Genomic DNA, 12,218 nt, shown 5'->3' on the forward strand with positions numbered 1-12,218 from the left:
TGAGAGTCTGTTGGCACCCTGACTTCTAGGTCCTGAAAAGCTGGGAAGCCAGTAAAAGGCTTATTATTCATTAGTGAGCCAGAGGAATGGAAGTGAAAAGTGAAATCCCCCAAGAACTAACAAATTTTGCACTAATTAGTTCTTTACCACCCCCTTCCTACCCCAATGCCCTTTGTCGCTGATGTGATGTGCCACACAGCAGGGGGGAAGGCCTTTAGCTACCAGCTCCCCGAGACTGCAGGCCTGTATGAACCCTAAATTCTTATGAATCCATGTGTTATGATGGTATCTAATACTGGCATGGCACGTTGCAGTTTAGGTAACACCTTTAGATGCATTATCTCACTTAATCTTCTGGAAAGTGGTGCCTCATATATAAAAGTAAAGGGAGGGGCACAACATCACACAGTGTTGTTGAGAGGATTCAATATGGCGACATTTGGTGAGGCATCATACAGATACTCCATAGATATCTCTTTCATTTCTCCCCAGAAGGTTCTCACTGCTTATATAATGCTAGCCGGTACAAGGTAGTTGCCAGATATTTTCCCCCTCTCTCTTGGTAGAAATAATCACAAAGCAGAAAGATTAGCCGGGTGATTTTTAAGGTCTCTTTGGATCTTTGTTAGGCTTGTCAATTACCTAACTATAAATTTATAAGTTTCTAAATTATTCCTTCCCTGGGAGATTGCATATTTTCAAGAGCATCACTGGCTGAAAAGTGAACAAACAAACCGGATGCAATTTGATGTCAGACCTCAGGACAGTGTGATATTAAAGGACTCCTCCCCGATGTTTTGAGTTCTCAAGAGATAGTCATGAGCAGCCACACCACCAGTGTTGTTGTCCTGGGTGTAAATATTTTACCATTCAGGTAACCTACGGCCTGCTATTATTTTGTTTTATGCAGGTGCATATGAAATGACCATGAGTTCATTAAGGTTTCCATGATTTCTTATTCTTGATGACTCTCTTGCAAAAATGAAGAACAGGACTAGGGACCTGCTAAATGAAATTATGAAAATTATAGTTGCTTACAATGTTTGAAAAGTGCTCACGAGGAACATATGAACAAATCCAATATGAGAGAAGGTGAGTACCATCCATGGTGTCACCCAAGGATCATGTCACAAAGATACATCCTCAATCCTGCCACTGAGTATAAGGTTTTTCTTGTGATCAAATCATTTCCATGAACAATGAACTCAGCACTGTAGGAAAGCCTAATTCTCATCTACAGTCGACTCTGTGAGTAGGATGACATACACCTGATTTTTATGCTCAAAATGGAGGCAATCAGTGATATTGGTCTGAACAGTCCATTCATTCCTGTAATAAATATGTAAGCAACAACCAGCACATGCCCTGTATGATTCCAGGCACTGTGGACACAGCAGTGAACAAAACAGTAAAAATTCCTGCTCTTAAAGGACATGAATTTATAAATGGACAGTTGGGTCCTCTGTTTTTCACCTGGAGCTAGTGAAATTTCCCAAGAAATAAGGTAGATGAAAAAAGTGATTTATGACTTTCTGATAGAATTCAAATCCTTGGTGTTCTTGATGTTTTAGAGAAAGGAGAGAAAAAAGCGAATCATGATGTATTTGCATCTCGGTCATCCCATTGCCATCACTGACATTAATCACTGGAATGTGCATATAGTGGCTGTTGTTACAGGTGACTGAGGCAGGTCCAGCCCAGAATCCATTGAGTCATACAATGGAGAAAAGTCACAAGAGCCCTGCTTGCTTGGTGCTTGCAGAGAAACGTCGAGGTTATAAAAAGTTAGCTTCTAATAACTCCCCTGGTCTTCCATCTCATTCCCTATGTTTTTATGAAATTATATTTAACATTTTGACTTTGCTTAAAATAAAGAGCTTGTTTTTGTTTTTGTTTACTTTTTTTTCATAAGCCTAGCTTTGACCCAGTCAATAAAGGTTTACCACAGAACACATAAAAATAAGTGTCTGAAGGTATGGTATGTTTCTCAGGCTCTTGAAGTGACTTGAATTAGATTCAAGAAGGCAATGTACTCTTTCTTGTCCTGATATAAACCAACAAATAAACAATTTCTAAAAGCCCAGTTCTACAGACATAAGACATCTGGACACTTTAAAAAGAATCCACATTCTTGGCAGTGAGTCCAAATCCGGAATCCAAATCTTCTGAAGTTCACACATCACCATTGTGACAAAATGCTATTTTGTCATGATGTGTCTCCATAATATCATGTTTAACATTGCCTGTTCTGCAGAACATCTCTTTAAAAAGTTGACGATCTAAGGGGAAATTAGTTCTATCCCATAAGGCCCTGGAATGTGATCCTATTTGTTCATTATGCACAGAAGGTACTTTATGTAATAGGCAGCTCATGATGAGAATGTTTGAAAAGGTCATTGGCTTAGTTCAAATAAACAAAACACATTCTCCATAACATTCTGGCACGATAGTCAGAGATTTAGAGCAGTGAGAAGACTGGGGAGTATAATGAAAAAAAATCAGAGGCCAGCCCAGTTAGGTTTAGGGTTAGACTATTTTTAGTGTACTGAAAAATTGCTGGAAATGAGGGAGTGGTGTGTGAAGTAAAACAAATAAAAACCGACCATGATGTCCAGCTTTCAAACGGAGTGGTTAATTATTTTAAATAAGCATCACCTTTAAGTCAACTGTACCCTTTTTTTCCAGGTCTACTTGGTAGAAACCATTGTTATCTGGGAACTCGGTCCCACTTTTTTCCATGCAAAGCTTTCTGCCACTTCAGACTTTACAGTAATGGAGAAAGGGAAGAAGCTCCTCATCCTTGAGAGAAATTTCCAAAAACCTTTTCCTGAGAGAACAAAAGCAGTTTTACTCCATTTAAAGAGGTTTTCGTATTTAAAAAAGAAAAGTCCTTAAGAACTGTATTCAAGGGGCACCTGGCTGGTTCAGTGGTTGAACATTTGTACTTTGGCTCAGGTTGTGATCCCAGGGTCCTGGGATCAAGTCCTGTATCCGGCTCCCTTGGGGAGCTGCTTCTCCCTCTGCCTATGTCTCTGCCTCTCTCCGTATGTCTCTTATGAAAAAATAAATAAAATCTTTAAAAAAAAAGAACTATATTCAATAGATTTGTGGGGGTTTTAAATTTTATTTTTGAAAGACCTACTATGTGCTGGGTTCTTTCCACATCCTTTCTAGAAAAAAATTAGTTCCTGCAACTATTCTCTATCTATACTTGTTCTAGTATATACTACTATTTTTATAGGACAAATTGAAAGCCTAGGTTAAAGAACTCTCCCAAAGTCTTCGATGGCAAAGGCAGGATTGAGCTCCCAGCCACACTTTTTCTCAAAACTCAGTATTTGGACCACCCAAATGCTTCTTAATAATGAATAAAAGCAAGGCATCCTGAGATGCCCCCAGAAGAATTTCAGGCCTTGTAACTGACAACCGACTGAATGGTAACATTAAATTATTTTTCAAGTATGGCTTCACCAGGTGCCAAGTTCATGGACTCTGGAAAGAAATCAGGTGTGAAAGGAAATAACTGAGCATGTTTGCAGTGGGCTTCAGCTAAAGAACACCTTGAAAAGCCAATGGTCTTCCGAGGCTGATTGCTAGATTTATGGGGGAAGGTCTTGCCTAAAGAACTTGTGAAAATTCCCTGCAGATATTATAGCATGCTCAGCCGGGAAACACACCATTTCTGTACCCCATCAAAGGAAAGCACTTGATAAGACTTCATATCAATGTGTACTGCTTATAGTAAAAAGTCTGGCTGTGGAGAGCCTTGGAGTCCAAACTAGAGCTCAGAAGGAGGCACCGAGAGAGCTTTCTCCGGTGGGAAAGAAACTTCCAGCAGGGCAGCTCAGGGGCCTGCTTTCTGGAGCTCTCCTGTTTTCCATTAGTAGTTAGCAACTTGTCATGGCCACAAAAAATGATAAAATGAAGATTCCAAGGGTAAGGAGAATATGAAGCAGTGACTTCAGAAGTCCAAATACCTCTGTGCTTATGGTTTTGTTAGTGCTGTTGCAAATTGCATTGTGGTTGTGGTGTGGTTCACAGCTTCCACTGGGGGTGAACAAGGATTATGCCTGTGGGCATCTGGTGGGAGGGAGCAAAGAAGAGAAAAGAAAAGAAAACAAAACAAAACAAAACAAAATCTCTCCAGAATTGCTAATTGAGGAGTTTTCAAAGAGTAAGTAGTGTTTTTTTTTAAGCTTATCAATAAGGTATGAAACAGAAATAATTTGAACTTTATAATAGTGAATATTGACCTATGTTGTATTGATTGGTCTTAACTAAAGGTTTTGCCCACATACTATGTTGGAGTAAAGCAAACAAATAAACAAACAATAGCAATGAGGATTTAAAAAAAAAAAAAAAAAAAGAAGCCACACACACACACACACACACACACACACATACACCCAAGTGAAATAGTACTGAAAGTTTGAGGAAAACATAATTATGCTTATCCAAAAAGTGCTAATGCAGTTCCCTATTAGTTTCAGAATATAAAGTTGATCTCATGTGTCAAAAAACTTAGAGCTTATTTTTTTAAGTCTTCTGACAATGACAACTTGAAACACCCTCGACCGTGTGCAAAATACACGACATTGACAAGATCATACACACATATAGTCACACATATGCATGGATAGTCATAGACAAACATATCTACATGTTTATATTGATGATGCAATTTTTAAAATGTTGTCACATCTCTTGTCCCAAGTGTCCCTCCCCAAAAAACATGGGGAGTTTTCACTAACTCCTGTGGCCAGATTTCAAATATATCCTATGACCAGAATGCTTCGTTTGTACCTCTATACTAGGCAGACTCCTGAGTGAATCATACGCATGCCACTCTCCCACTTGTGAATGACTAGAGGAGAGAATTTGTCTTCTCATCATATTTGTTTCTCTGCCTCATGCCTACTACAGCCTACTACATACAGACTCCTGGGTTCCACTAGAGACATCCCAAGACAGTGGGATTATGGTAAAAGAATATGAGGAATCATACACATTTTGCAATATGAATGTGCCCAATATCTAACCTGGCATCTGGGCAACATGGTGTGTCTACTCCCTCCCTGTGCCCTGAGAATCACGTGCCTCATGGGAATGCTTGCAGGGTTTATTGAATGTCTGTGTACATAAGACACTCCATATGGTGATGAAGGCAGGGTGGATTCAGAACTTGACCCAAAGTCTGTGTATTTCAATGGGGAAATAAACCCTTCCCTTTACTCAGTGAAGACTTCCCATCTTCCCTTAACTCCTGTGTACAAGTATTTGAATTGGGGATGGGCTAGGGTGGAAAGAAACAATCACAAAAACAGTTAAAGTATGTGATTTCACTGTGGCATTTTCCTTCCTCATCAGTTTTTTTTTTTTTTTGAACCTGAATTATGTTGCCCAAAAGAAATACATCAAATTCAATACCAATTTACTTATGTTTACCTACTATGTGCAAGGAACAGTTGCACTTAGACAAAAAGGGGTAGCTATTGAGAAACCATTCTGCCTGTTGATAGGTTGCAGTGATAAGTATGTCATAGCTCCTTCCTGAGCTGCTTCTGATTAAATAAAACCATAATGACATAGAAAGAGTAATGAGCTCCAAGGTTAGGGCACATTTTTTTAAACTTAGGACAAGTGGAGGCCTAGATGAGATGATCTTAATATACCTTTTGAAGCTGATTAGTCTTTCTGTCCTTGAGAACCACTGGAATTTTCTGTTTGTGATTTACATGATGGAAAGTGTTATATTGCACATTTTAACCATTTCAGCTAATCAATGTCAAACCCAAAAGATTTCAGTTGATTTGACTTGCCACGGCTCATTTTCACCATCAAGATAAATAGGCTAGACCTGGAGGTACCATCCCTACTATTGCCCCAATGACACCACATCCACATTTTCCAGAAAATCAGGCTAACTATATTTTTCAGTCTTGCTCCATTTCATCTCCAGTTGTGTAGACCCAACCTTAATGTACCTAAACCAAATGAGGTGTGATTTCCCTCCCAATAGGGCACAGCACTTTAAATAACTATATAGAACTGAGAAAAGTATGCTTTTGTTTTTAAGAGCAGAAAGACAAAAATAAGATGGTGGAGATGCATTTCAAGTGACTTCTAAAATTGAGGGATCAGCTGAATCATTCTATTGAAAGACTATTTGGTAACTGCGTGATTTCTCCTATTGTTTACTATCCAAAAAAATGGATCCATTAACATTAAATTAACACAGATCATGAAGATTATTTTATAAAAATGATGATGAAATTTGGAAAGGGGGCATGCTTAATGAGTACTATAAAGTCCATATTTGGACACCCATCCTTTTATTTTTTAGGAATGTAAAATGTTTAACTTAAACTTATTTTCTCATTTATGCCTAAATCAGAGGAATCAAGAATGCCATGAGATTTCCAGCTCACATTTCCAATCTCCAGTGGTTTGAAAAACTCCGTCTATTCTTTTGAATGCCTTGGTCATGATCCAAACTGAATCTGAACTTTAGATATTTGAGAATGACCCACCACTGTTTTAAGTCCAAATTGGCCACAGGGAACCCTATGGACCATTACCTCATTGTTTATTCTTGTAAATTATAAATACTTTTAAAGTGCCAAGTTGTGAAGTTAGAAGAAATTTTATATCTCTCAGCCACTGTCATTTTTGTCTCTCTCCTGTTTTGGGTGTTGGCCATGTATCTAAATGTTGAATTGGTAAAACAATCAGTAGTATTGACAGGATGATGTACTCTTGTCTTAAAGTACATTTCTCAGCCTTTTCAGTTCCCAGGAGACAATAGGAAATGCACTTAGCAAAACTCTATTCTAAAGAACCCCATTTTTCCAAATATTTAGTTTAGTTTAAGTCAAATTATGACTCGAAATGCCCTGTTAAATTATCAATAACTTTCTCACTATATGATAGAAAGACTATATATCATAGAAATGTCTTCTTCTTTTCCTCTAAGGATATTATTGTTACAGTACAACAATATGATTGTGCATAATTCCATATGTATATTTTATATATAAGCACTAAAACTAAAACTGTGCATATAAATATGGAGGGAAGAGAGATATTAAAGTCCTACAAACAAATATTGGGACTATGAAGTCATTATCAGAGTCTAAATCAGGAATGGAAGAGGAATACAAAGAAAAAAAATGGATCTATAAGACATTTCAAAAGGTTTTCCCTTTATAAGACATTGCATTCATGAAACACTCATGAGAACTCTGTAGGTGTTATTTATTCTTGCCATTATTCTATAGATGAAGATCTTAAAGCTGAAATGATTAGTAAATCACAGCCTGAATTGAACTCCAGGTATATCTGATTTGAAAGAAAACACTCATTTCTACTTTTCCCTATTCCATTCAGATGATCAATGTTGGGACAGAGAAGACCCTGGCACTGCCAACTGAGATCAGGTTCAGAGTGGGAGTTGGTCACAATGATGAGCTGGGTAATAAACATATTTACCTTGATGCTGCAAAAGGTCACCCAGTGGAGATTTCAAGCACACAGTCAGAAATAGATCATTATTACTTAGGACAGAGTTTGAGAGCTACCAATGGGATGTCTACAGGCAAGTGATAACTACATAAAGTGAAGAGAATTATATGAATGGGGGTTAGAGACCAAGACCTATCTCAATAAGCATTGTGGTCAAAGGAAGGAGAGATAAAAAGACAAAATTTTAAGGTTTATCAACATTATAAAGGGCTTAACTTGTTTAATTAATTTATTTAATAATACAGACTCAGATATGTTATGTGCTAAGGCAGTATTCTGAAGTGTGTTCCATATCTCAAGAGTTTTGTTGTATTAATAGGTGTTATTCAAAGGGAAAAAATAGAGTTCCACGTTCAAAAACATTTAGTGAATTCTAATTTAAACTATGTGGAACAAGGTTCTTTATCATTTTTAATTGGCTGGATTTGTCTTGTATAATATCCCAAATATGGACATGGCATGTCATCATTTCTAAACTTATTTGATTACGGGGTGCAGATTTCTTGGAGTGCCTTGTAGTAGTGGATTTGCTGGAATAAGAGGACCAGTGAAGAGGAAATGGTAGGATGATAGTGTCTAAACTAGGCAGTCACTATCTTCAATACATCGGTGGTGAGGTCTCCTTCTGAGAGTAAGGGGAACTATTTAAGGCATGGGGTTATATTTTCGGACTCTTTACTATGTAACTGTGAGCAAGAAGTAACTGAACGCTATGCTGATAGATATATTAGTAAAGCCAATATTACAGCCAGGATGACTCAGCAGCTTGAGGGCCAGTATGTGGAAACACATTGGTTGGTAAACTCCAGGTAAGAATAGCTATAGGAGTGTGATAAATGACAATGATGCAAAAAACTCAAGTGCCAGAAAGGGGAATCTTGTGCATTCTGACATTGCATGGGGTGAAGCAAGAAGCACAGGAAGACAGCCCAGGAGAGCAGAAATTGGAAAAAAGGGGATCATAATGAAAAAGGATTTGTCCTATAGAGACGGAAGTGGGAGGGAGAGCGGAGAGCAGAAGCTTGGAGAGATTCTGGAGGTGGAAGAGCTCTGAAGGACATTCATTCACACAATGGGCATGGCCAACATGCCCAAAGATGTATGTCATGCTATGGAAAGAAATGCATCAGGCACTAGAAAAAGCAAGAGTTAATAGCAATATCCACTATTCACATAGAGCCTAGTGGTGGACACCAGAAAAGAGAATTTAAATCCAGGGTAATAAGTAATGCCATAGAAAATTCTCAAGCTGCCTTCCCTTTTCCTCAAGCTGACTGGCATTGTCCAGAATGTCCACACCCTTTGTTTCTCAGGGTTACACGTTTCCCTTTTTCAGACCTGCTTCTTTAAGCAAAGCCTTTCTGACAACCCCAATATGGAATTCTTCCTTTTTCCTAATGACCTAGCTCCAGTTTCTTAGGCATCAGAACATTTAAAGGAATCAAATGTTGGAGCACCTGGGTGGCTCAGGTCACAATCTCACAGGTTGTGGGATTGAGCCTTGTATAAGCCTCCACTACAGCAGGGAGTCAGCTTGGGATTCTCTCCCTCTGTGCCTCCCTCTACTTACACGTGTATGTTTGCATGCTTTTTCTCCTTGTCTCTCAAATAAATAAAATAAATCTTGAAAATATTTTTAAAAGAATCAAATTGTTAAGAGTTCTGATTTTCAGTTAGAATTGGGGGGGGGGACCTTAAAGAGATCACATGATGGTAAAATATCCACTGCCAGGTAAGAAAAGAGGGAGGGAGGGAGGGAGAGAGAGAGAGAGAGAGAGAGAGGAGGCTGATATTCAGATCTTATCTTTAGGAACTCTGTATATATTTATGAGTATTTATTTCATTAGGCCATTACCAGGGACAAAAAAAGGGCACATTTTATGGGTTGAAAAGTCCCACAAGAGTCAAAAACTCAGATATTAGAGATGGAAAGACCATTTGGGGTTATGCAGAGCCAGTTCCCTTTGGCTTGGTCTCCCTGTTCCTTCCCCCACCCAAATTTCATCCAAACCAGTCTGACTCAAGCAGTGAGACTTCTCCCTCTTCCCTTGAGGTGTTATTTCCCAGCTGGAATATTTTTCTAATATTCAATCTGAATTGTTGTCTCATGAATTCATCATAAAATCATGAGATCTAAAATGCTTTTAAAAACATTCTTTTTTTTCTTTAAATGGGAGAATCCAAAGACTGTCAAAAGCCGCTGTTTCCAAAGAGAAAAATGCCCCAGAACACATATCAGTTAATAAATAAAAAGTTAAGACTTGTTACCCTCTCCTGAAATATGCCAATGAGAAACAATTCAGATCCTATTTTGAATGTATTGTGATGATGGAAATTTAGCATACAAAAGGGGGATAGGTAAACTTTTAATGGGCACTAAAAACCCCAAAGGAGATCCCCTCTTTACACTTCCATGATTGGACCATCTGGTGTTCTCAAGAGCATCTTAGTTTTGTTAAGCACCAGCAGCTGGAAATGAAGTACAACCAGATCTATTTACACAGGACCCACATGTAGCAAAACCTCACAGTCTGAAAGCCCAGAACCCTTCCCTGGCTAAACACAAGAAATCTTGATAAATAAAAATACTCTGTCTTTAGTCCCCACACCCATTTGAGATATGGTTTCAAATCAACAATAATATATTTTTTGATAATTTTAACACTAATGTTTTCTCATGAGTTAGAATAAAAGGTAAAGCCAATTGGAAAAGTTTCAAATAGGCACCATTGCTTTCACTAGTGTGAACTATGGAATTTTAAATAGAAGGACCCCCCATTAAAGTCTTTAAGACCCATTAGAAGTTGAGCTTTCCTCCTTTTGCATACTGAATTTTTATAATTTAACACTTTGTTAATAAGGTCTGCATCATTTCTACCTGGTGGACTTTGAGAGAGTGCTACTTGTTTTGATTTTACATATGAATGAGCTCTTCTGTTATGGGGGCATTTTTACTCTTTAGGCTCTAGGCTTTTTACAGTTTTTGAATTATCTGATTTTATAAATGAATGCTAGTAGAAAGCTGCACACATTATTGGAGCTCTACCCTCCCGAAGCAAGTGAACTCTGTGAGCGAATATGTCTCCTAGGGGCTACTATTCATCAGGTGAGAAAAAGAGAGGTAAAGAAAACCCACTCTCAATGATACTGTTGTATGAGGGTTGTGTGGACTCATTTGAAAGCAGATTATTTTGCAGGTAGCAGGAAAGAAGAGCTTGAAAACATCCTCCAGTGATGAATGAGATCTTGAGGACACATGGGACATACATTCTGAAAAGAGGGACAGATAAGGTACAAATAGACAAATACATTAAAGAATCCAAATGATGATGTGCAAGGGTGAGGAAAAACTAATGAGCCACAGGGTGGTAAAGACTATGTGCAAAGGGACCAAATCGGCTGCCATAGAGAATTAATGAGGGGAATGGGAACAAGAAGGAGGGTAAGTACTTTGAGAGGGAAGTAAGAAAAAAAATCTCTGAGGAAGTAGTGGCTAAGCTAAGTACAACAGATGAGAAGAATCTAGCTGAAGGGGAGTGGAAGAAGAATATGTGGGTGTCAGAAGCATACAAGTAGTCAGAAGTTCTTATGCCCTATAGCTTAGGAAGAGAAAACATGAGAGTGGAGAGAGGGGTCTGCACCTGGCTGGGACAGGAAGACAGATTAGACTAGGGTCTGGGTGTGCAAGGAGAAAGGAAGGCTCAAGAAGACCTACAGTTATAAGGCTGAAACAGATAAGCGCTTGACATGGAAGAGCCCAAGGAAAGACCATGATGGTATGTGGGACACGGGGGTGGGAAAAAATGAGATGTCCCATTTGGACCTGTTAAAGCCAAATATGATATTTGTGAGATATCCAGAGCCACCTCCTTCATGCTCCCTCTCTTTCTTCTTCCCTCCCATATTTGTTAAGTGATATGGGATGGGGAAGGGGTATAAAAACCAATAGGATTCAAGTCCTGGCTTTAAGGAGATCACGATCTCTAGGAGGTAGGTGTGGCAACAGAGACAAGTAAACTAATGAGTGCAGAATGGTAAAAACTAGGGGTAAAGGGAGTTATGAAAAGAAGGCCACCTTCCTTCCTGTAGGACTAAAGGGGTTCATTGAAGTAAGAAGACATAGCTCTATTGATATTGAAGTATATGGATCCATGTATCAGGGTAAGAAATAGGGAAGAACATTCTTGAAGGTGTGAGAGAAGAGAACATCAGGGCAATTGAAGGAACTCTTGGTGGCCAAACACAGAATGCCCTGAAGGGAAGGTGTAGATTAATGAGGAGCCTTGAATGCCATACCTAGGAGTTTGGTCTTAATACTGCAAACACAGAGCTACCATGATGTGCACTTTAGCATGACCACCCTGACCGCAGCCAGGTGAAAGATGTAGAGTGGTACGGGGCAAGAGGCACCATCCATTCACCAGTGGCCAGTCTTGGTATGACTCTGGGCTGTGAGGATGATTCCAGAAGCCATGCTATGGACTCCCAATAGTGGACAGTGATTGCCTACAATTTGCTTCCTATAGCACCCAGTGATGTCTGGGGGCATATTTTCATATCTGATAGTCATGTGGTGAAGGAATGCATGAAGGAAGAACAGGGATGGCTACTTTATGAGTCAGCAGTACACTAGGGACTAGAAAACAGACTTCTGGCTCCTTTTTTCACCTATTATGTCACAAACCCACTTTAGGCAC

The sequence above is a fragment of the Canis lupus genome, chromosome 3 (genome assembly GCF_003254725.2).
Source record: "Canis lupus dingo isolate Sandy chromosome 3, ASM325472v2, whole genome shotgun sequence".
Lineage (NCBI taxonomy): Eukaryota > Metazoa > Chordata > Mammalia > Carnivora > Canidae > Canis > Canis lupus.